The 26,858-nt window shown below is 46.3% G+C and overlaps 1 protein-coding gene across 1 annotated transcript in view; it reads right to left on the reverse strand.

The window, feature by feature from the left end:
* The window catches only part of BCL2 (BCL2, apoptosis regulator), a 167,377-nt gene that overhangs the window by 118,087 nt on the left and 22,432 nt on the right, over positions 1-26,858 (reverse strand). The gene's annotated exons all lie outside the window — the stretch shown is intronic.

The following is a 26,858-nucleotide window of genomic DNA, read 5'->3' on the forward strand; positions in this document are numbered from 1 at the left end:
CCATAAAACTGGAATACAGACGCCCGTCTCTCAGGGTTGTTGCAAATTTCAAACGTAAAATCATGTCAAGTGCTCAGCATGCAGAGTACGTCTGCCTCTGAGTTCGAGGGCTGTGGCTTCCTCATTTTCTATCCCCCACACCAGTTTATCCTCAGTAGGGCTCCCATCAAATTGAACAAAACAGTAAGATCTCTTATTTCCTCTGTCGTTTTTACCCTCATCATCTGTCCTTTGCCCTGGTCCTCAAACTCCCTCCCTAGCACGGTACTAGCACGCTTCAGATCAGCCACGATCGACGGCTGACCCAGCCCGCGGCAGAGCTCGACACTTGTGCTCCCAGTATTATTTTATTGGTGGTGAGGACGGTGGCGAGATTAAATGGGAGGCGATCTTACTGCTTCGCTGCATCTCCTACTGCCGGAATGTCAAGTGGCCACGGCCAAAATTAAGTGTACAGAAGAAACACTTACAGAGACAAAGGAGGATCGGAGCCAGAGACGGAGATGAGAGTCAGAAAACTCAGGCCCAATTCTCGGCTCTGCCGCCCAAGGGCTGGTGTGTTTGAACAGCCTGCACGATAATAAACATTTCTAAGGCGTTAACATCTATGACAACTAACTAAAATTTTAGTAAATGTTAACAGAAGCTGACATAATGGAAATTTTTAGGGTGAGCATCCACTAAAGAACTTAACTGCTTTGGATGACCCCTTCGTCTCTGGTCGATGGGAACGGAGACCGAGGGCCCAGGAGCTCGTGGCTCTCACCATCAGTTCCTACGCCGCACACCTCTGACTCCTCCCACTCATCTGGTCACCGTACTTGCTGGGCACCTGCTGTGTGGACTATGCTACAGCGTTTCATGTCCCTTCGGAATATGAACGAGAACAAGGAAAGGCGCCAGCCCACAGAATACAGAGAGGAGGCGACTGTTGACAGACGGAGAATGTCCACAGGGCGGAAGGCACAGATGCAAGGGGACCCTACAGGGCAGGGGGCTGCAAGGTGGCCAAAGGGAAGAACGTGGACTCTCACTGATGACCCACGCAAAGAAACAAAGCTTCGAGGTCCGGCTAGGCGCCAGGGTCCTCCAGAGGCTGGGAGAACAGATGCGTGGCAAGTGAGGACGCCGGAGAAGCACCTGTGGCACTCCAGGTGGCTCCAGCCAGACTCCGGGCCTTTCCCTCTCAAATCAAAACAAACAGTGAAGCCCTCGAAATGACCACTCATGCACTTCCCGCGGAGGCCCGCACTAAGGCTGGGGGCGGGGGTGCGCCTGGGAGGGGTCGGGCACGATGCAGGAAGATTGTGAAAGGAAGAGAAGGCTGGGCTGTGTCCTCCTTCCTATGGCATCTGGAGACGAATAACACAACAGAGGGAGCTCTCGGTGAGCAAACGAGACACTTCCCTATGCTGTCGCCTTTGACCTTCACAGTGACCCTGGGATGCAGACTCTAATAACCCATTGAAACATTTCGTCCGAGATGATAGAGCTAGTTAAAGATGAAGCCTGGGCTGAAACCTCGGTCAGTCTGACTCCAGAATCTGTTTTCCAAGCTGTTATACTCTACTGATTCTCTCTCTGAAACAACTTCACACATCCACACGTGCACATGGAAGAGGATTTAATAATCTAGGCGTGAGGCAGGCCAGTCACACTATGACTCAAACCCCACAGGCTGTAAACAAACAAAAAAAAAACTGATAAATTCGATTACATGAAAATAAAAATTTTCTGCCTGGGGAAAAAAAAACCATAAACAAAGACAAATGATAAAGCAGAGAACTATTTCCAACATAAATCATAGACAACGGGCTGATTTTTTCATTCACATATAAGGAATGCCTATAAATCAATAAGATCCAACAAAGCCAAACGGACCGTCAGCTAATATAAAAGAAAATCCAAACAGTGCACAAACCCATTAAGTGATAATAAACTTTACTCATATAAGAGAAATGCAGACTAGATGTATTTGGTTTGGTGAACATCAAAACATTTTATTATAGCGCACTGGAGAGGGTATGAGGAAAAAGGCACTCTCGTAAATTACTCATCAGAGAACAAATGGACACATCCTCTCCAAAGACGATCTGGCACTATCTATCAAATTTTTAAATGTACTTACCCCTCTGACCCTAAATTCCAATTCCAGGATTTTATCCTGCAGATGAAACTCCTACGTGTGAAAATCATGCGCGGAGGAAGCTAATCTTTGCAGCCACGTTGGTACTAGCAAAAGTTTGAGAACGATCTAAGTATCCAACAAAAGAAGACCGATTCGATAAATTATGGCATCTCCCTCAAATGGCCTATTATTTAGTCACGAAGGAGAAGAGGAAGCTCTTCATGTGTTGATATGGAACAAGCCCCAAGGAATACTGCTAAGCAAACGAAGCAAATTAAAACCTGCGAGCAGACTGGGCTAGCACACGTGTAAAAACAAAATGGCAGTGTGTGCATGCACACTCACGTGTCCCCGGGGGAAAGACGCAGAGACCGGCCGCCGTAGCTGCCTCCAGGGAGAAGCGGTGGGGTGCAAAGGGTGGGAGAGACACTTCCTGTCACTGTACACTTTGCGTCTTTCGCATTTAATAACATGTACTTGTGTTACCTATTCAAAAAGTAAGTTATATATGTGTGTATTTATAAATATGTATTTATATTTATGAATAGGTTATACACACACACACACACATATACATATCAATGTATACACCACATACAAATCTGAATCAAGTGCCAAACAGTGGCCAGAGCTGGCTCTGGCCCAGCCTTGCAGCCAGCAGGCCAGCGAGAGAAGCTAAGGAGAGCATCGTGGGGTACTCATGAGACCAGCCCAGGCGAGGGGTCTCATGAGTGGGCTCTGTGACCTTGGCCAAGTTACTTCAGCTCTCAAACGAGGTCTGTTTCTTCATCCATAAAGTGGGGATAGTAACCCTCCCCTCCTGCCGGGGTTTTAGGGAGTAGATGAATGAATGAATGAATGAATGAATGAATGAATACGTATGTGTGTGTGTGTGTATGTATGTATATATGTATGTATGTAAAGCCCTTAGACCAGCACCTGGCACTCAGTAAAGGTATGAAGTGTTTGTGAATTAAGTGTACTTGGCTGGTCAAGGATGATGTCTCTGAAAAGTGCCACCTGAGCTGAGACCAGAAAGATGAGCAGGATTTAGACCGGGAAGAGGGAGGCAGTGGCTAGCAGGATGTGCCGCTGAAGAGGGAGAGCACGTGCGAAGGTCAAGGGCAGGAAATGCACTGGTGCCCCCAAGGGTGTAGGCTGTGAGGATGGGAACAGCCAAAGACATGGCGGGAAGAGCGAGCAGGGACCAGTCAGGGCGGCTTCTCTGTGGAGGACGGGCAGCAAATGGAGCATTTAGGGCAGGGGAATTCCACGCTTGGACAGGCTTTCCTAGAAAGAGTTCTCTGGCAACCATCTGGAAGGCAAGTTGGAGGAAGGCACAGCTGGGTGGCAGGGAGCCCCCTGGGGATTGCCGAAGGACTTGAGAAGAAGCCGTGAGCTCGTGAGCTAAGAAGTGGCCACGATGAAGAACAAGACGAGGACTGAGGAGACACGGGGGAGGCGGAAACGGCCGGGCCTCCTGGCCCGGAGCAGGAGGAGGGAGCAGAGATGGCACCACGGATAACTCCCAGAATGCCTCCTGACCTGGCCAGTGTGGACGACCGCGAGGAAATGCATCGAGATGAGTTCCGACGACGGAACTGGCTGGGGGAGAAAGGAAGATGACAGCTTACGTCCCAGATGTGCCGAGGTTCAAACATCGGGTAATGCCGCAGTTAGCTGTGGGTGTCTAAACTCCAGGTGAAGGACTCGGGCTGGAAATACTACTTTGGGAGGAGCCAGACAAATCGGTAACACTTAAGAGGTCTGGACTGTGGTTAAGGCAGCTGTCACCAAATAGCAATGGCCCCTTCGGTCCAAGCAGGAGATCGAGAAGGTGCGTTACCTGTGGTCCAGGTTAGGACCCAGGCTCCCTCCCTCCTTCCCTCTGCTCTTCTGTCCTACCCTCTCTCCCTCCTTACTTCATTTTCTCTCTTTTCCTTTCTTCTCCCGCGTTCTTCCTTTCTAAGAATGTAATAATAGACCTCACAGTGGGTTTCCGTAAATGCTTCGCATAAAGCCACGTTTCTGACCAGACTGGATGGGCGGTGATGCCTTTATTTTTTTTCCAACATTCCTGCCCTCCTTTGCTTCCCCTCCTTACACACAGCAGAAGTCTCTAGGAAGCTGTCGCTGTCCTGTGGGTGCATCTCCACACCACGGGGAGCACTCCTGAAGACCGTGCTGCTCCGTGTGCCTGTCTGAACAGGTGTACCGTCTAGGTGTCTCCTAGGAGAGCATTCTGCGGGTCTCTGCTGCTGCGGGTCTTCAGCAAAACCACCCCCACCACAAGTCCAACTACCCCAGTTTTACCGAGAGACCTTAGAACTGACTTCTCCAAGAGCATGCATTTATCCAGTTTAAAAAAAAAAAAAAATCATGCTTAAGCAGGATTTCTGGAACAAGTCAGCCAGGCGGAGTCTGGGGCCGGGATTCAAGAGCGCCCGCTTTGTGACTTACTCACTAAAATGTTCCTAAGATTCTCTAACTTTCAGTTCCCTCGCCTATAAAACTGGAATTCACTGTTAGGTCACCCCCAGCCTCCTTCTGGCTCCAAAGTCTTGTGAGTCTGCATCTGAGAGGAGACCTGTTTCATGGCAGTTACGTCTCCACAATTCAAAACTGCCATGAAAAATTCAAGGCAACTTCATTTTTAAACGCTGGTTGATTTCCTGACTGGGCAATAGAAATATGCCCATTTTATTATTCACAAAGTTTTGTTGCAATGCAAGTATATTTATCCCAAAGGGAAACCCCTACTATTATAATGTACCAGGCTCTCAGTTTTCAAATTTCATACTCACCGAAAAAAACCATCTCTTTTCATGGCCTAAAGAAACCATAGCTGGGACTCTCAGGGAAGAAAAACAAATGGTACCCAAGCCATGGAATTATTATTCAGTCTATAACTGTGTGAACTATCAGCTTTCTCTTTTAAAATATAAGAGATATTTCAGCCTAACCAAGACATGGACAATGTATATTCTCACTTACAGAGGTTTATGTGACTTGAGAAATAGCAAGCGAGAAATATGGACCAAGAAGAGCTGGCACTAATAACAGACTCCCTGACTTTTCTCTGACAGAGGTCAGAGAATCTTCTAGGTGAATCTAGTTATTACAGCAACAGTCATCACCAACAGTCACAAGAGAATTTCATCTAGAGCTCAGCACAAAGAAAAATATCAAGGAGAAGGTGGTCATTTTTTTTAATCGAAAAGAACATGTTTTCATCATGCCTATCAAAACGTGATTTCTCTAGAATCTGTGTACGTTAAGGAAAAAGCAACATATGTCAGAATTTAATTGACTTAAAATATTATATCTAAAAAGATATCATGTAATGTACCCTTGCAAATCGAAGCTGGATTAGATTAGTTTAAAACGCATTATTCTGAAAAATTTCAGTTGAAATTTGATTTCGGCAATATGCTTTTGGTAATTACATAAAGGAGAATATTACGTATCTTCCAACACTTATAGCATATGTACTGTTAATAACACAGCAATCTAGAAATTGGCTAATTTATTAAAAACCAGATATCATTTACTGGTGTTCTGAGGGGGTGCGGAGAAAATGCACGATTAAGCTTCTTCATTTGAAATGTCTATATATACAACATCTAAGTACACGTATTTATCTTTCACTTTAAGTGGTTCATTACACCCTACGTCACTCATAAGAGAAAGGACAAATTAAATCAGAAACCGAGATGACTATTTCACCCGTTATTTCCGCAAATATAAAAGGACTCATGACTATTCACACCGTTGCTGGAGCTGTAAACCGCTACCTTCTACAGAGGGCAATTGGACAGAATCAACCACAACGACAAACGCACTTTGGGTTGCGCAATTCCATTCCTAGGATCTCTTTCCTATAGGCACAAAATAAGGTAATACGAAGCTATTCACTGCATCGTTGTTTGTCCCAGGACAAATGAGAAACAGCCTAAATGTCTACCAGTAAGGAACTGGTTAATAAGGCACAGTACGTTAATACAATGCAGCCTTAACAAAGAAAGAGGTAGCTCAGTCCTAACATCCATATGCACTGAATTCCAAAACGTATTTAGGTGAGAGGCATGCATGCAGAACAACACGCACGTGTTTGCCTCCCTCTGTATATACAAGATAAACACGTATGCACGCTTCCACGCACATATACCTATATACCTATACATTCTGAGTTTAGAACCATGTGATCACGTCACCTATTCAGAAACAAATTAACAAATGTAAGCAGTAAGTTGTTCACTGGTAAGCAGTAAATACACACTCACACGTGTGGCTACTTAATATGAATTTGAAGGACCACATTTTTTAAACACCGAAACATTTAGACCAAGACTGGTTTTAAAGAGAGCCATGTGATTAAAACTATAAAGAATAAAAATGAGGTGCTCTCTCTCTTTCCAGTCTTATAAAATAATAAATGACATGTAACAGTTTGGAGGAAAACCAATTAAAGGGACATAAATCATCATTAACCCCTTCCCCAGATGAATGACAGAGAGACACATGTTCTAATTAACACCGAGCAGCATTGTGTTAAGAGCAGTTTGCAATGGAAATGAACAGATGGCAAACAAACATACGAGGCATTGGGGCGCAAGAAAGAAAACTTGATCTGACACCGAAAACTCCAAGCCATTGAAAGAAATGGTACCTGAATGAAAATCCCTCTGAACACAGGGTTCGGCTGCCCCATTTCACTTGCTTTAGTTTTTAGGTGCATCGGGTCTTACGGCCGAATTCGGTCCCCACGAGAGGCTAACGCTATTCCCGAGCTTACCCCACTCATGCATACACAAACACGCCCCACACACCAACCCAACAGCTGCCTTTTACAACGGAAAGAGTTCCTATCCCTAGGCAATGAATGGCTCCGTTATTTCAAACCGATCTCGTACTTGCAGTTCAACAAAAGGTTTTGGACGTCATCTCAGAGTCTGATGTAACCAGACCTGACCTGGAGGTTTATGCTTTAACAACCATCTCTTTTCTTGCCTTTGAAACAGATTTGTGACAGGAGGCAGAAGAGAGAGACAAAGATCCTGGGGTTGATGAAACCCTCCTTGGGACCCACGGAGCAGCGACCGAGGGGGTCGTGCTTCTGACCTCTCTTTGCTCAAGTGGGGAGGAAGGCATCGTCTCTTCTTGTTTTCAGGTGCATCCCATTCTTAGTCTTGACTCAGGAGAACAAGGATGCCACAAGTCGTGGCAGTTTCATGAGCTGAACCCTCAGCAGAGAACCAGTGACTGACTCCACATGTGGGAGACTTCAGCAGAGCTGACAGGTGCTATTTCTCTCTGTCCCCATGGACCGGAGCTGGGGAGATAGCACACTTCAGACAAGATGGCCCCCAAAGGCGTGACACAACCCTGAAAAAACAAATCTGTTCATGACCCGAAATCAGGGTCCGGTTTCTGCCAATTCAGAACGACAGAGACCAGTGACTAACACACAGCCATTACAGAAGGTACGTTGAACTGATACCTATTCGACATCAGCCGACACGTCATATTCTCGTGTCTCTTATCGTTTTACCTACATGTCATGTATTCGATGTACATTCTGTGGGGAATGACAGTTGGATAAAAAATGTAACACTGTGAATAAACAACAGATACAGTTTTTTGTTTGTTTGATTTTGAAACTCCAAATAACCACTCAAAGAAAAAAAGGCAGAATGGGCTAATCAGACTATCCTTAGCTATATCAACATTGAAGCTAGGAATTACAAGTACAAATGATTGTGCAATCCGAATTTTCAGACTTACAGTGTTTGAGAGGAATATAAATATTATATACACAGACACACAGACACAGCAGACTTATGTACACATTTTACACAAAGCAGCTTTCACTATACTATTATTGGAGGGATCAGGATTCAAACTCAATTCTAGTCTCTGTCTGAGACAACACACTCCCATGGTTTGAGGATATTTTTAAATATAAAAACTAATTACCCTATCTCATTGCCTATAAATTCAATTTCTATTTCTGAGGCTGCTTCTGTTGTACGTCTCTTGGTAGCCCTTTTGCCTGACTGCTTGTTTACGACCTAGTCTTCTAATCACAGGGAAGACAGAGACCAAATAAAAATAAGCTTCTCGACTTCCTAGGAGGATTTGGGAATGCAGCAGCATCTCCATAATGCTATATATAAAAAGATCAAGTCCATGTTCCATGAAAAGATAGTCCTTTTTAAGTGGTAAATTTACAGACAAAAAGTAGAGTATAAATTGGAGACATGAAGAGCAAGGCTAATGCCAGTGTCAGAATGTTTCCTCCTGGTTAGATTTTCCTGCAAAACCCATCAACCAATACACAAGGAGAATGCATTGTGCAAACTTTTACAGACCAGAGCAAGGGTTTCGCATTGAGTTTTTCAAGGCCATTCTCACTGGATCAGAGCAGCGGGAAGCAGTGTACAACACTCTCCCTTCCAAACCCTACAAACTCCTTAAAAAGAGAGTCCTTCACAACATGTCAAGGAAAGCAAATTAACAACCACAATTTACGTTTACCAGTGGGGGTGGTGAAGGTCAAAAGCAAACCAAACTACACTGACGATGATAAAGAATTAAAACAGCTTATGGTTACATAAAAAAAAAAAAAATCATTCAAGTCCTTCCTCCTCTCTGCGACAGTTACGTGATCCTATCTGAAAAAGTCCAGAAAGTTCCTCATCAAAAATCTGCCCTTAGATGGCCAGCTCAGCCACCTATTAGCTGGTCAACCCCTGGCAGTCTCTTTAACTCTTTACAGACCTTATTTTTCTTATCTGTCAAATAAGGGAGGAGAAGCAGGTGACACTGAAGTTCCTTTCAGCTCTAACCGTCCCCGGTTTGTGATCAAAGTCTCTGGCCACCCCCTAATTCTGGCCGCCCCACCCCTCTAAAGCCTTTGCCTGACTCGTCTCTTCTAAGAGCTCTGTGTTCACTGTGTTTTCTGGACTCGGCAGGTGACGGTAGAGGACGAAGACAAGACCTTTTTCAGACCTTCCCGATCAAGATGCTTTCTGTTTCTATAAGCATCTCAGATCAAATGAAGAGTAAGAATAAAATAGAAAGATGGATGAAGATTATTCAGGTGATGTCCCTCAAAAAGGAAGAAAAACATTTGTCAGGAGGAAAAAGCCACTTTGGGACACTCTCTGAACGTTTGTTTTTGAAAAGAAATCTAGAAAGCCCTTCTCATGCTTTACTTCCTGTCCCCATTCCTGAAGCTGATTCTTCTTCCTTCCCATCTCTCTCAAGATCAGGAAAGATGGGAAGACATTGTCTCTATCTTCTGATTTAGCCCAATCTGGATCATTCCTTCATGCCTATAATGTCATACCCCAATTTCTGAGACTTCCTGGTAATGCTTGGTTAAGGCCCATCTACCTAACACGGGAGTTGACCTTTTATAAAAGTATTTGAAATAACACTTTCCCACACTGGAGATCCACAAAGGTCAATATTTGAATTCTTCCCACCCTTACTGTTAAAGAAATAAAGTTTTCTTCAACCTTCGACATATGAGTGAAGCCACTGCGCATGGAGCCTGCAGTAATTTTTGCCACGAGCTCCACCTTCTTCCAAAAGAATAAAGTTTCATGCACTTGGCTGAATCCAGGTTATCTGTCAACTTATTTGGTAAATATAAATAAAAGCTTAATTTTTAAAACAGAAAATTCTAAGTCCCGCTACGCCCAAGACGTAACGAGCGTAGTCCTATTATTACATTCTAGGAGGCAAACGCTCACTCGCCAGCACACGTAAGAACAGACGTAGACTCTGCCTCCGTAATTCCGTATGGGGTCCCTGAGGAAGCGCGTATTCAGCTCCTACGCTATACACACTCACTACTTAGCTCCAACATCCTTACATAGCAAAAAACTTGGGAATAATTTTTGATGGCCAAAGTCTGGGTGAACTGAAGGCTGCTGAGTTACTGAGGCCACGTTCAATGCCAACACACGCACGAGAGCAGTAATGATGCCGGTCACTCCTGCCACGCATCCTCCCATGCACATGGCAAGTGACAAGCGGCACTGCCCTCTCTGTCCTGTCCTCGGCACCCCTGAACGCCCCCGGAGCCACAGGATGGGAGAGAACTGGGAAGGGGCCTTTGCATCTAGGTCGCAACTCGTCTCTTACACGCACCTAGAGGGTGGCCCCCGAGGGTCAGGGCCAGACGAGCGCCACTGTTGTTGAAAAATAAAGAACTTGCTTAAGTAGTTTCATGTGTAAACAGCCTCGCTGGGCAGCACGCGTCACGTGGAGTTCTCTTCTTTATTGTTTGCAGTTTCCAGTTTAGGATTTATCCAATTATCTATCTATTGTCTGGCAGGCCTGGCTCCGGGCATTCTAGTTACAGGAAACGCTTCTGTGATCGCAGGCCCAAAGCAAACCCTGGAGCAGATGGCGCCACATCCAGGAGGGGTGCGTGCGCACTGGAGGGGCTCAGGCTCCGAGGGAGAGGCTGTCTGGCACGACAGCCCGAGTGTGAAGTTCAACTACAAAGCTACTTCCAACCACTTTGCGTGGGTCTGTTATTGATTGTAGGAAGGGGAGTCAAAACAGAAGAGGGGTGTATATGAGGGTGGGGAGGTGAGGCTGTCGAAATCTGCCTGAGGTGACAGCCAACACCTGTACTCGTCAAGGGCTTGGGATGCAAAGGGCACCGTGAGGGTGCCACACCGCCGTGGACAGCCAGGTTCTGCTGAGGAGTCCACAGAGGCCCTTGGACGGGACATTTAAACAACTCTGGGCAGACAGACAGGCTGCTGGGCGGAAAGACAAGGAGGTCAGCACAGCACCTCTGTGGCTCTCTCCCTAGGGAGCAGTTCCGACACAGAAACCTCGCTCTGCTACGGTCGGGAGATTCCTTTCAGACCTATGTCAGATCACGTCACCTCCTTGCTCTTAACTGCCCACTGGCTTCCCATCGCACACGTGACAAGTTCCAAAATCCTCGCTGGGGTCCACCAGGCCCCACAGAAGTTCTTGATGGGAGCAGGACCGACCCAGGGCATCCGGGAAAGGCGTGGGGCCAGTCGGGGTCGTCATACAGTAACAGAGACATGAGCAGCGTTTAGAGGGTGGCTGACCGGAAATGCACAGGATGGTCTAGCACAACCGAGAAATGCCCCGTGTCCCCCATGACTCTCCAACACCTGCTGGCGAAACACCCAATGCCATCTTACATGTCGAACGACGTACTTTGTTCTGCTTAGAACTTTGCTAAAGAGTATTCATCCCCGCAGAAGTATCACATTGCTACAGGAGACACCGACTGTCACTGAGTCACCCATACAATACGTCCGCAGCCATCTGCCTTTGTCGCTGCCTTTATGCCGGTGATCCCAGCTGGGGTGCAAAACATGGCCACGCCTACACCAACATGTCGAATCACTCACTTTATTACAACTGACTCTTTTTCTGCAGTATTTCCTTTACGGGATGGTGAAGGCATGACACTGACGGTTTGGAACGATGTGGGTAGGTAGGCTGTATTTCCTACATCTCTCTCAGCCTCCACCAGGCTACCTTTCTCCATTCCTTTTACCATCCCCTGACCCTTCCTTTTCTTTCCACAGAACTTATCACTGCCCAACATTAAGTTGTACGCTTCACGGTTTATCGCCCGTCTCTGCTACTAGAGTTAAGTTCGAAGGGTCCAGGGACTTGTCTGTCCTGCTCCCTAGCCCCAGGAAAGCACCCAACACGTAACAGGCCCTTATAAATATTTGCTGACAGAGGAACCAACAATCGAAGAAACAAACAGACAAACTGAAGGTTGGTCCTAAAGGGCTCGGCTTCCCTGGGAACCAGCAAACCCTTTCGTAACTGCTGCTGCAAAATGAGCTCTTTCTTCCAACGGCGGCGTCTGTCACGCCGCGCCCTGCCCGGTACGAGAGCGGGAAGAGAGAAAGACGCCAGGGAGGAGGAGGGCGGCGTGTTTTAAAGAACCGTCTCTCAGGACAAGCTGCGTGGAGGGACCCTGGTCTCCCCCTGGTCCCGGCGCGCCCCGCCCTCCGCCACGCCCCGTACGGACACACACAGTGGAAGCAAATGTTCGATTCTCGAAGGCGAAGTCTCTAATTCTGCACCCAGCAATGCCACTCGAAAACCAAAACGGACATTTGAAGATTGCTAAATCCTGGCTGGGGAGGGCCCAAGTGTGTCTCCTCTTCTTCTTCTCCTCGTTTTAGTTTTTTATTGTGTCGCCATCCCCCGCCTTCCTTGAAATGAATTTTACTCAGACATTATTGGGAAGAAATGCTATTCAAATCAAAATGACAGTCGGTACTTTTATGGAACTTGACAAACTGACTCTAAAAGCAGAGCCCAAAAGGCCAGATACAGGCAGGAAACACTCGAGGGAGAGAGGATGAGGTAAAGAGCTTATTCTATCGGATGCCAAGACTTCTAAGGCTAGAGTAAGTCAGACGCTATGGTATTGGCACAGGTGTAGGTGACAGACCAACAGAACAGGATACAGAGCTTATAATCAGATCCCCACATATACTGACACCTACTTTTTGAAAATCCTAACTACAGAGCATTAGGGAAAAGGATGTTTTTCCCCAGTAAATGGGGCTGGGTTCGTTAGACATCCATGTAGGAAAAATAGAAAACTCTGCCATCCCAGCTCAGGATATTCACAGGTATAATATAAACGTAAGTGTGAATGGCAAAGTAATACGACCTCTAGAAGTTCATGTTAGAGAAAATCTTCATGACCTTGAGTTGGGGAGATTTTTAAGCAAGACATGATAAGCATCAACCGTAAAAGAAAAGAGCGATTTTAAGGCTAAAACTAAGAACTTCTTTTCATCAAAAGATTCTGTTGAGAGTTAAGACGGCAAGTCACAGAGGGGAAGAAGGTATCTCCAACAAATATGACTAACGAAGAGTTCGGTCCAGGAGATCGAAGAACTCCACAAATCCATAGGAAAAACACAGGCAATACAGTCAGAAAAAACGGGTGAGACTTGAATGGCCATGTCACAAAAAAGGATGCTCCATATCTATGTGAAAAAGCGATTAGTCATCAACAATTGGTAATCAGAGTGATACGGAGGGGGGAACCCCTCAACATGATACCATTATGAACGCACCAGAACGGCTAAAATAAACACTGATAATTCTAAGTCTGGCATGTATGCGAAATATCAGGGATTCTCACCCACAGCTGGTGGGAGTCTGAATTCATACAATCATTATGGAAAACCGCCTGGCGTTACATTCTAGTACTTGGCATGGACCCAATGGATACCGGGTATATACACTCAATGGAATGTTATTCAGCCTTAAAAAGGGATGAAGTTGTCTACGGCCATGCCACCCTGAATGAGCCCGATCCCGTCTGAGCTCAGAAGCTAAGCAGGGTCGGCCTTGGTTAGTACTCGGATAGGAGACCACCTAGGACCAGGTGCTGTCGGCGTAAACAAAATAATACAAAATAAGAGATTGTAAGCTGACAAGGTCCTTGCAATCTGTGAGGTCACCTAAAAAAAAGGGGGGTCGGGGCGGGATGAAGTTCCAACGCTGGCTACAACATGGATGGATTCTGAAGACATTTTGCTGAGTGGAACGAGGCAATGACAAATATGACTCCACTAGGTGAGGTTCTTACAGTAGTCAAAGTCATAGAGACAGAAAGCGGAATGGCAGCTGCCCAGGGCTGGGGGGAGGGGAGGATGGGAGATAGTGCTCCACGGGTATAGAGTTTCCGCTTGGGAAGATGAAAAAAGTTCTAGAAATAGGTGGTGATGACGGCTGCACAGCAGTGTGAATGTACTCAATGCGACTGAACTGGACATTTAAAGTGGTTAAAATAGTAAAATTTATGTTTGACATAAGTGCATATATATGTGTATATATACATATATATTTACCACAATTTTAAAAACTACTTTAAAATTTGAAAAATGGCAGCAATTGTTATTGTAAGGTACACTCACAAACCAGAGAAGTTCATTTTATCACTCAGAATAGAGACAAGACAACATAACCATCACAGGCTCACGATTATTTGTCTGGCTGTTGGGAGTTGTTGCTTTTTAATCACCCTATCCAATACTCAGTTAACAATTTCCTTAAGTTATTTTGTTTTTAACATAAATACCAATAAGAATTTTTAATGGTAAAGAGTACACTCAAATTAGTCCATAGCAGTAACTAATATTATCTGACTTACTAAATATTCTACTTGTAGTTCAATGTAGCCCACAGCTCTTGTTGGCTATGATGAGCTTAATGCTGATTAGGTAAGTCAAAGGTTATAGTTGATTAAAAGGGCATTAATATTACCTGACTTAACTCATTTCATGTAAGGTTGTTACCCCAAGTTCTTGACGTATGTAATTAAGAAAGTTAAGCTACAGGGCACCCTTGAACGACTTTTAAATTACAATTTTGATTCTCTTTAAACTGAAATTCCAATCCATGAGATGCAACTCGTAGTTATTTTTCTCATGTGCCAAAGGATCAGAATTTACCCTAGAAGTTTGTCAAAATTGCTTCCGATCGACAAAATCCCAGATGTGCGTTAACAGCCCATCGTGACCTCCTCGAAAATGATCAGACCAAACACACACTTTAGCCTACAGCTTAAGCAATAAAGAAAGTTGACTTCGTTTCTTTTTCCTTTTTCCTCCTGAATGGAGGTCTGATTTGTCAACGGAATGGAAATCTTATTTTCAAGGTCAGCTTTAATATACATCTAAATAACATTTCAAATGTCATTACAGAAACACCGAGTCGGCATTACGACCCTTCCATAATCTACTAATGACTCCTGTGAAAGGCACTGAATCTTTGTAATCATCAAAAGTAAGATCATGAATGTCAAAACACAGGCACTGGCTCACAGAAAAATGCTTCATAAATGGCAGTAAAAAATATAATAACAGCAAGAGTTGAATGTGCATAGTCCATGTGAGTTAAATGGATTAGCCCATCTTAGCTCAACAGATTTTAGGTCAATGATTCCATTCCATTTTGTAAATTACTGAGCTGCACCAATTCAAAAATTCTTCTGAAACTCAATTCCCAGGCATTTGGCTTTTGTTCCTGGGGTTTCCACTGCTTTGGAGGATCCAGCTTTAATGGACTCTTTCTGAGAAATCGGCCATCAGTTCTGAGAAGTACTTTTATTGAACGCTCCATTTAACTTCGTTTTGCAATTAATGAAACTTTCAAGACATTTTCCCCTCCCCGCTTTATTTTATTCTAGTTTTTTTTTTTTTTTCTTGCCTTTGGGTAATTAGGAGCAGAAAACTACTCCCACTAGGAACTCAAGGCAATAAATATGACAACAAAAACACCAAATGCCAAAACAAATGTAATCTGCAGAGTTCTGAAAGGCCCATCTCACAGAATTAAAAACATTCCGTGTCACCGCCAAAGGTCTCTGGTCGCTATCAAATGGATCGTTTTCTGATTTCAGTGAACTTCAACCAATAGTAAAGCTTTCTGAGTTTTTTGTTTTCTTTGACAAGAATACTTAACCTTTTCTAGTCTGGGAGCTAAACTCTCTGCCTGTGCAACTCAACCAGTTTCATAATAAAACAAACCACCAATTTAGTTGCTTATTTTCTTAGCCTAAAAATGTTTGCATGGTTAACTGAGTGCAAATGTACGGAATCTGCTCTTCTTCTTTTTAAGTTCTAAGCAAATAATCACTGGACAGAATCAGTCAGGAATATCTTCTGGAGGTGAGATACATATTCCAACCCGGAAACACAATAGAAAAGGGTATGATGCACAGAGACTTGGAGTCACTCCAAATTACTTTTCACTGCATTGTGAAAAAGTGTTTCGATCACTTTCCTAGTCGCCCAATGCACGACCCCAGAATTTCCAGTTCAATTATATTCCTAGGAAGTCACAGGGCCCCTTTCTTAATGGATAAAATCGGAAGGCTTGGTTCAGAGGAAGCGAAGACGCATTCAAATGCGAGAATAAACTGTTCCCACAGGAGTCTTTACACTTCCTAGTTTTAGGTAGATCAAGAGCACTTTTAAAATAAACTTGGCCTTTGTTTCCTATTCCAATGGAAAATCTGACTTCAGACTCTGCAGCGACAGCAAAGAAGCCCTGCTTTTCTGGGCAACAAGAATCCGGCTTGTCACCCTAACTGCAGCAGGTCAACAAAAGGGGCACCGATGTGTCCTTGAATGCTCGGAAATGTGATGCTGGCAGCCTTGGCCTGGGCGCCTTTGGGGAACTTCAAAAAATATGGATTCCTGAGTCCCACCCTCCAGCCTCCACAAATTCTGATTAAGCTGGTTTGAGGTGGAGCCTGGGCATTGGGACTTTTAAGTGTGTCCTGGGTGATTTCAATACGTCGCCAAGGTTGAGAATCCCTGTGTCTTAGTCCATTTGGGCTGCTCTCACAGAATACCACAGACTGGGTGGCTTATAAAGAACAGAAATCTGTTTGTCACAGCTCTGGAGGCTAGAAGTCCAAGTTCAAGAAGCCAGCGGATTCAGTGCCTGGGATCCCAGACGGCCATTTCCTGTGTCCTCACGTGCCAGGAGTGGCTACAGAGCTTTCTGGGCTCTGTTTTATAAGGGCACTGATTCCATCATGAGGGCCCCACCTTCGTGATTTAATCACCCCCCAAAGTCCCCACCTCCAAATATTATCACATTGGAGGTTAGGATTTAACATACAAATTTGGTGGGGGGAAGGGAACAAACCTTTAGTTTATAGCAACCAAAGAACTGGTGAAGATGCCTCTATTTCATTTTAAAATACGGGTCAGTGGGGGCTCCCGCCGGTCATGGAGCTCTCTGAAGCCCTACGGGGCAGAAGGATGAAGCTCGGGCTGAGCTGAGGGTACAGGTGCTGCTAGAAAAAGAAGAGACCCCACGATCAGCCCCGGCTTCCTCCACCCCCACTAGGAAGCCTAAGAATCCCCCATCAAGTGACATTGCACGGCTCTTGTCCAAGGAACCAAATGCCACACTGATTACAGTTTCCCCTGTATGGAGGCCCTGGAAGAAGACATTCCAAGGCTCTGAGCTGCCCCAAAGGTGTCCAAACTCTTCACGAGGGTCATTCACAGCAAGGGGTGCTTTGCCAGGTGGCCTGGGCCCCCTGCTTCCGTGTGAGGACTCCGTGCAGAATACACGCAGCCTCTGAACCCTTATGCACAGGGCTCCCCGCACTCAGCGGGGCCTTTAAATGAGTTATTATTTTGAAATCTGAAATCCAAGAAAGGTACCTTCAAATCCATGACGCAAGAGCACAACATTTCAGAACAGAGATCTAACTTTGTGTTGCCCCAGTAGATGGAGCATCTTCATATAAAAAGTCATGTGGGCATCCGGATGAAATTTTTGGTCGCAGGGTATGCCAGGTTGGGAAGGGGGAGCAAAACGTAGGGTTTTACTCAAAATCCTTTTCTCCTAGGTCTGGCTTAGGCAGCTCTGGCTCCCGACTCTGAGAATCCCAGAAGGCCACAGAGCTGGCTCTAACCAGGCTCCACTCCGGCGAGTGGAAAGGGGGAAGATGTCGCGGGCAACACGCCACAGGGCATCCCCAAGGCGCAGGGGGTCTCACACATCGGGCTCCCCACCTTGCTCTCCTCCAGGGCAGACCACAGCTTGCTCTCCTAGCGACATCGCTCAAGGGACAGAGCAGGGCGTATGTGCAGCAGCTGGAGGGAAGGAGGCTGGAACAAGGATTCTTTATAAACGGAAAAACATCTCGCTCGTCCCAGAGCCGTGCAGCCTCCACTCCCCTGCTGCTCCCCGCCAAGCCAACGCTCGCTCGCTGTCCTGAAGATGGGCTGGCGGGAGGAGAAGGGTGGGTGGGGGCTCTGGCCTTGCTGAGTTCTCTCTCTGGCTGACCTCTGGAACGGAGCCCCAGGGGTGAGGGGCCTTTGCGATCCTCCTGACATCTTCCCAAGGATGCACGGCCTTAATTGGAGCTGCGTCTGGGCAGGGAGGCAGCTGTCGATTGCAACCTTCCCACAATCTTGTGAAAGGGGACATATGCAAGTACAAGATGGGTCACTGCCGGCGAGGTGCTGGATGGGAGAGTGTTCTAGAGGCTTGTGTGGGCCACGAATCGAACATATGTCAGCCACGTGCAACGGCTGTTACAAGAACGGAGTCCTGAGCGCGAGAGTCACACACGGGCTCATCGTGTATAGGGTCAGGCAGCCATGTGAAGAAGGTGGTGCTGATTTATGTGCTTGGGTGGGGGCGCTCTGTGTCTCAGCCTGGGCTGGGACCAAGATCCTGGAAGTATCTTCGCTCAGCGTTATTCAGCAGGCACGTCTTTGTGTTCCCTGCCTTCTGCTGGCAACTTAAATTCGACAACACACAAACTATCTGACAGGGACGCAGGGAAGGCAGGAGGTGCCCTGGCATCAGGCTCCCCACCGCTCTCGGGGGGCATTCTCCCCCGCTTCCTACAACAGCAGCCTGCCAGGCTTTGTCAGGGCAGAGATGCCAGTATTCCCGGAGTATATCTAGACTGTGTCCTCAAAGGGTCACCTGAGAGGTTCTGACCGCAGTTTGAGAACAGAAATCTGTGGCAGTGTGATTTGCCCCATAGCAGGCAAATCACCTGTATATAAAAAGGGGAGCGCGATGTAAAAGAAATGACTGCTCCTCCTTTTTCCATTCTTAAAGCTGCCGTGGTTATTTTATATAAACAGAAAGAGAACATGGACAAAGGAGAGGTTGATTCTGACTGAAGGGGAGACGAGATTCAACAAAGTGGAGCCGAACGCAGCTGGAGCATGAGGCTGGGGTGGCGGGGGTTGGGGGTGGGGAGGACAGGAAGTAGAGGGGACGCAGGGTTCGTGAGAGGGAAGCCTGGTGCCAGCCCAGCAGGTCAGCCCAGGAGGTCCCTGTACACCAAGCTAAAGAGTCAGGTTTGAGGGTAATTTGGGGCTGAGGGGCGGAGTGTGAATGGAGAGGCTGGAGATGGCATAGAATCACATGAAGAGTGCCATTTCCTTAGTACCCCAACTGCCGGGCACAGCGCGACCTTGTGAACCTTCATGATGACGCCACTGAGGCCGCCTTATTGTTCCCACGGTAGATCTGGGTCTCCTGACTCCCATTTTCAATATAAAGACTCACACAAAAATAACCCCATACAGCTCTACAGGAGACTAAGGAATGCAGGTCTCTAATGCAGGGTTTCCAAGGGCGCATTCCACAGCAACTCTCACCCTGCACCTCCTCTGAAGACACTTTCTCCCCAACTTTTTGCTCCCTGTGGTGGCCGTTCCCATCTCTCCCTCTCCTTCTTCTTTCTCTCCCATCCCAATAGCTCCGGGGCACCACTTCTTACTCAGAGCCCCTTATTGCTTTCCTGGTTTCCCCCATCAATCAGTAAATTAGCAAGACAAAGGGTCTTCTTCAAGAACCAACCTTCTTAGAAAGTATTAGAATTCTTTAGGCGAATAATTCTATAGTCTTGCCTAGGCACATACTAACAAGGAAATGGAAGCTCAGAGAAAGTAAGGATGTCTCAAAGGAAGGACAGGTGTTCTAGGGAGACATTACGGCACTGACGAAGGGAATGGATAGGCGGGGAACAGGTGCTCAAAGAGAGGCAGACGAATTCACAGGACGTGGAAAAGGCAAAACTCCACAGAGGAGAAGAGTCGGTGGCTGCCAGGGGCTACCTGGAGGGAAGGTTTGACTACAAGGGTCAGGTGGAGAATGTTTTTCTAGTGGTGAGGGAACTGTTCTGTGTTCTGATTATGATGGTGGTCGTGTTTCTACACCTCTGTCAAAACTCGCCAAACTATACACAATATGTGAATTTTACTGTATGTAGGTTTAAAAATAGATTTCAAAATGTGACAGGGAGATCAGTTGAGAGATTACAGAATAGTCAAGAAATACTGAAAAGTCGAGTTACAGCAGTAGCAAGTTTCAAAAAAGAGGGTGGGACCTAGGTGAGAGATTTCAGAGGTGGTGTTCAGATGTGTGGGGGGAATACGTATGATGAAGAAATCACAGAACTACAGACTAGATTTTTTAGAGTTGGAAAGGATCGAAAGGTCTATCTCGCAGATGAGAAAACTGAGTTGAAAATGATTCAAGGGTTTGGGTTTTGTCTGGGTAGATGGTGATATCATTAACCAGACAGAACAGACACGGAACAGCAGGCTCAGGGAGGAAGTTGATGAGTTCACTTTTGGATATTTTGAATTTGGAACATTTATGTCACCAAGATTTCTTTTTTTAGTTTTCAGGAATTTGAAAACAAAATGGTTAGGTTTTGGCATTGAAAGCCCTATCTTTCCACAAATACTGTTTCACTGCAGCTCCAATTAAAAAGGACTCATGGCCAGCGTGGCTAGAGTCCTATACGAAGAAGGAAATATTTGATTACTCTGCGTTTCAGTGTATGTGACCAGCAGTCACTGAAAATCAAAAACAGAGAATGACGCTGATCCAGTGAAGATTTTAGGCACGTTTTCCATTAATGTGTTTGCCGTGAACGTGACATATTTTCATGCATCGATGCAACAAAGTTTGTTCTTCCTCATCCATAACATATAGACCGAACTTTGAAAAAAAGTTGTTCTCCATTCTTAATGATGCCAGGATGTAAAATTCACTACTGTTTTGTCTTTGCTTATTTTGTAACATTAAGCAAATAACCAAAGGAAGAACACTGACTCGCTAGCAGTCAACCAGCAGCGGCCTGGCAGAAGTATCAATGTTGCAGATAGGACTAAAATCAAGACTCTTGTTACTATTTCAGAGCAATTTGCAAAAGGACTTGATGTAACAGGCAGAGAAAAGAAGCAGTTTTCAACACCCTCACAGCCCCTGGGATATGTAACTAATTTTAAGAGCCAGATTCTCAAAGTTACAAGCCATCAAGAAGGCATAAAGTTCTTGGCTGCAAAGTTTAATCACGGAATGACAAAATATAAAATTAATAACATTTAAAATAACTGTTTCCTGTTTTTCAAGAGCTGAGTAGGGTGAATACAAAGAAGCTAGAAGGTAAGCGCTTTCAAGCAAAGACCTTTGTTTTGCTCTATGATGTAACCATTGCCCACTGTAGCAGGTTCTCGGGATATAATAGTTGAATGAAGCTGGAGAGAAGCGAACTAGTCAACGTGAGAGAAGGCAAAGCCAGTATACTTCATTCATTCACTCAGTGAATGGCACTGAGCGGTAAGTTACTAGCGCCAGACCGTTTTCAGGCACGGTGGCGGATATATAAATGCAGAAGACACGGCTCTGGGCCTCAACCCTTCTATAACGTAGAAGAGGAAGAACATAAAGGCTAGCGAGCATTTGCATATCAAAGCAGTTATCACAGAGCATGTCACGAAGCTTGGAAGGAAGGCACAGAAAAGGCTGGAAGGGTGGCAGAGATTTAGAGGTCGGCGGGGCCACTCCCGACGGACAGACCCTTCATCCAGGAGGTCTGAGCCTTACGGGAAGAAGAATTTTGTAACTTGGATGGAAGCAGAGTATTCTTGGATGTAAAAACAGCAGGAAAAAAAAAATCCCCAGAGCAAAGAAGTCAGGATGGGTTTAAGGAATAGCAAATCTTAACTGAGGAGGAGCAGGGACCGCTGACTGCTAAAAATTCACAAGCAGAGAGGAATGTGAGCAGCAGGCCCTTTAGTCTTGTAGGAGAGGATAAACATTTTTATTTATTTTTTTATTTTAATCCAGACCAGGGAAGAATTTTAGTCAAATCTGTTCCAAAGCATAAGATAAACTGGAGTGAGTTGAAACCAAGTGGGTGAATCGCATCACCTAGGCAAGAGTTAGTACGGGTGGTGGCAGCAAGACTAGGGAAGGATCAGGAACAACAGGGTCTCTGCACTCCCCGCGGAGGGAGCGAGCAGAAACAGTCCGAAGGCATCCTAAGTCCAGAGCCTCCGTGATCTGGAGAACAGCAGTGGCGCGAAGAGAAAATGCTGAGTCCGAGAAAGGTTTCGGAAGGGTGACGATGAGTTTAGTCCTGAATTAAATGTTCTGACTACGTGTTAAAGGGGAGCTGTCAACAAGGAATCCAGGTGGAAAGGCCTGTCAGGAAACAGTAGGGAAGCAGCACTGGGGGTTTCCGACGTCCCCATTTGAGAATCAGCCGCTTACAGGTGCTGGTGACGCTGTAGGGATGGAGGACACTTAAAAAAATAGGGGCGGTGGGGGAGGAGTCAAGGTGAACGGTATTAAACGACCTTCCAAACCATGTACTCAACAACAGATTACCTTGGGACACGTCTTTCGAAGCAAAACAGAATTCCTAAAATTGACATTTTAATTAGACATAAAACAACCTCGTTGATAAGAAAGGCAACAGCAGCGATCACTTTTGACACGGCTCGCGCTAAACTCCGCTGTTAGAATTCCAGGTGAGGAAGCACAGGATGGAAGGAGGGAAATATCGCCCATCGCTCTGCTCTGGCCGGCTCTCCTTACAGACTTAGCTCATGCTTCACTCGGCAGGAAGCAAGTACCGAAGGGCTGGCCTAAGAACTTCTGTTTGGTAGAAGGCGATGGAAACGAATCATCTAGTACATTTACTCCGCAGCCACCACAGAGAGAAAAACAAGAGAAGATGTGAGTGCTGTGTAGGACGAATGTTTCTTTCCTACTCCCACCCCTCATCCCCCTCACCCCTCTTTCCCAGGTCCTTATCGACACGTTTCCAACGCCTCGAAGATGTTGAGAACGCAGCTCCACAGCTGTGAACTCCTCCACGGAAGGGTGACATGTCTCAAGACCAAACCTTTTCCCACCTTTGCGTGGAACAAAAGTCTGACTTCTGCCCTCGGCGCCCACAGCTGTTTTCCACAAAGAGAAAGAAATCAGCCGACCCAGCTGTCTCTTTGAAGGTACCCTATCCTTTTCCTGTGGCCTAATTTAGCTGCAGACTGAAAAGTGCAAAAAAAAAAAAAAAAAAAAGCAAAAAATGGGGACGGTTTTCAAAAAGAGTTACTTAGTAAGACACAAAGCTGACTGTCTTCCAATATCAAATTCTTGAAGCCTGTATGCTTGGTTTTCATTTTTCCTTATTTGTTGAAAGAATCTCTAGATTGTTCCCAAAATGTATTATTATTTTGACTCGGGAGATGGAAGTTCATGGTTATAAAAAAAAAAAAAAAAATACTGCATCGTTCAAAAAGTCATCACTCTTCTTTATCGAAGACTCGCAAGACAGTGTTGATGGGAACACGACCTAGTTGGACAGCTACTGTCACCTACGGCCCGACACTCTTCAGCAGATCGTCATTCACCCTGGGAACCAGACCCATCAAGTGTCCTGCACGGGGGGCGGCCTTCACCAGAAGTTACACCGACATAGCTCCCACCTTCTTGGATTTGCCATTTCAACCAAGGAGGCCTATTCCGACTCTTGACAGCGCTCCCGAAAGCACATTGCACAGCCCGAGGGCGAGCAAATCCTTCTGAATCAGTTCATTTGCAACCTCTCTGTCACAGAATCAAGGCCCTGGGGTACTCAAGGGTCTTTTTTTTTTTCCCCCTCAATAAAAAGAACAAAAATGCTTTAAAAAAATTTATATGCATTTCATTTTCATGTAGGAAAGATAGAAGGCAACCTCACTGAAACAGAGAATCTAGCAAATGTCTCTTCTTCCTCTTCTTAGCCGCCTAAACAAAGAAATGAATTTCTAAAAGAGAAGAATCCCACCAGAAGGGAGTTCAATTAGAGTCCAAGGCTAGAAGCCACTTTAAAGCAGCGTAGAGCTCGTGGGAGAGCAGTGCATCAGGAGCCTGCGATCTGGCTGCCTCACGAGGGAGCAAATGCAGAGTCCCTCAGCTAAGACCCAAGGCAAACCTCGACAGGTCAACTAGACTGGTTCTAGGGCATTTGCTTGGAGGGGGGCTTATAATGACACAGACACCTACGAAACAGTTCATGTGGTTTTCAGGAAAATGCTGAAAGGACTCAGCGCGAAACCAAAATCATCATCATCATCATCATCATCATCATCGTTCCCAATTCTGTAAAAGGCGGATACGTTCGAGATTATTACTACAGGTGCGTTTGCCCGGGACCATCCCAGTTTACCCTGATGGCCCAGTGTAATAATTAGTAACACCTTTTTTAATTCTCACAAGTATCCTGGCTAAGACAATCAATTTTACCATCATCTGAGACGTAAAAGAATGGCAATCTCATAGACTAAGGTGAACACTGGAAATACAAAATTTCAGAAAGGCTTTCTATCCGAATTGTGCAAAACATTTAATAAATCATCCAGATTTTGTGTACTGCACTTAAATACACAATTCTAGGCTGGGAGTTGCATTCTGATACTAAAGGGTGAGGCACGCACACGCACGCACGCGCACACACACACACACACACACACACACACGAGGGTGACTGCCCTGTTAACGGGCTGCAGACGAAATGGTCTGAAAAAAAGTGTGACGGCCCCACGGTCACCAAGGGCTACTGCCCTGTTAACGGCTGCAGACAAAAAGGTCTGAAAAAAAAGTGTGACGGCCCCACGGTCACCAAGGGCTTGAATGAACGGCTCTCCAGCCACGAGTCAGGACACTGAGGAATGGCCCTTTGCAGTGCTCCTTGATCCTGTGGGTGTGACAGGTGTGTGTGGGCGGGGGGGAGGCAGGGGAGGGACTGTCAGGAAAGGCTTCTGCTGCAGAAGGTTCCACAGAGTGAGCGAGGCGTCCCCCGCACCACGCACCAGGGAGGAAAAGCGAGTCCACCGCGTGCAGCGGGCAAACAGGCCCGGACACAGAAGGAGGTCATCACAGTCTCGGCCCCTCCCCACTGCTGCAGGTGACAAGTGATGTCAGCGACGGTTCTCGAACCCCGACCTGGTGGCTGCTTAGCCCTGCTTTGTCGGAGGGGTGCTCAGACAGGGGAACCCAGAAGAGGCAAGTGAACGTGGGACATGCGCACCGGGACGACCCCAGCCGGCCCCCCGGCAGGCCGAGCCACCACCCCACAAGTCAGTAGAAAAGCAGCCATGGGGAGACGAGGTTGAATCACGTGAAATCAAAATACTTCTCCGGGCGGCACGGCCCAGAACGAAACACTCTCTGACCCACTGAACATTCTAAACCAAAACAGACTCAAACCCCGAACACGAGCCTCGCCCCTACTTCTCTTTTTCGGAGGCCGTGAAGGGAGGGTGGGGTGCTGCACCACATGACGGTGCTCAGCCCAGGAAAATCCCCAACGTGCAGACTGACACCTGCTTCGCGTACTCTCCTCCCAACCCAGCAAACCCGTCACCGACAGCTGACAGAATCTCCTCCCCGAGTTCAGAGGTGACAGTGACCGGGAAGAATGGCGTGAGTATGAGCCGAGCAGGTAGCAGAGTCCCACAGCGGGAGCGACAGGCTCAAAGGAGTGGCGGCACGGGACAGCAGGGGACAGCAGGGGACAGCAGGGCTGGAGGACCTGGGTATGCAGAGGAGTCCTGAGTGTGCGTTTGCTCAGGGCCTGGTGGGGGGTCAGTTAAGCACATCTGGACATCGCCATGACCACCTTTTCTCCAGTCCACCCGCGAACACAGAGAAAAACGGGATTGACTGGCAGCTGGCAACTTGAAAAATCCCCATTTCAAAAATTACAGTAAGATTTCCAATTCAGGTAAGATTTCAAAGCGGGAAACACCTGAACAGGTCATGCGGATTTATGGAAACTCGCCCTCGCCCTGCTCCCAGACCTCTCCAGGTACCAGCAGGAAACAGCTCACCTGCAGATCTTTGTTAGGAACTCGCTGCTTACCAGAGATATTCGCGGCTACACTTTTTTTTTTTCAAATCTAACATCTTTCCGTGCGACACCACGATGCTTCGAGTTGGCAGAGCGAAAGCCTGTCATTCTTAAAACATGAAGAAAATAATTTGGCGCCTTTTTTCGTGATCACAGAGAATGCAATTAATACTCCGGCTGCCTTGGTATGTAGACCAAACCTTCTGCCACAGTGTTTTGTGGTGCTGCTGTCTAGGGCAGCTCTGCCAATCTTTTCATTCCTATAGAAACGATGCCAGGCTCCTCAGCGCAAAGCATGAGGCTGAAGCGGTGGCTGGAACCCTCAGCGGGGAAACGCACTCCGTGGTGCTTCTCTACAAGATCCGAAGCTATCTCAAGATCCCAGGGCTTCTGTCTCTTACACCTACTAAAAGCAATTAAAATATAGTCTTTAAAAAGAAAAAGCAGTTACAATTTTATGTCACTCATCTACAGCCCAGAAGCTCCTTAATTTATAGGAAGTATAAGGCAAAGGCCATAGTTACAGAGAACAAGCCATCATTTACAAAAGCCTATGATCAACGCGAGGGAATTACTACCTGCATAACACTAGACTCTCAAGATATAAAATAAGAAATAATTATACCTCATCGAAAGTACAGGAATAGGGAGAGCAGACAGAGCCAAGAAAGACAAATAGGTAAAAATGTGTTTAGGTATTACACTAAAATACGTGTATAAAACGATCACCTGTAAGATAATCCCAGACCCAACCCCCGTCCCACTCACGGCCAAATGAACGGTCCAGGCCAATAACCACATTTACCGGGGCCCCCCGTGTCCCCAAGTGTATCAGAAGAAAGATCAGCAGCAGGAAGCAAACCCCTGAGCTGTGATCGACAGCTTGGCAACACCATTCTTGCTCACTCGCTGGCCTTCCAAACTCACAGAATCACGAACTTTCCATGAGAGACCCTCCTCTGCAGATGAAGAAACTGAAACTCAGAAAAGTGCGTG

This window comes from Pteropus alecto, unplaced genomic scaffold (assembly GCF_000325575.1).
Source record: "Pteropus alecto unplaced genomic scaffold, ASM32557v1 scaffold14, whole genome shotgun sequence".
NCBI classification, from domain to species: Eukaryota; Metazoa; Chordata; class Mammalia; order Chiroptera; family Pteropodidae; genus Pteropus; species Pteropus alecto.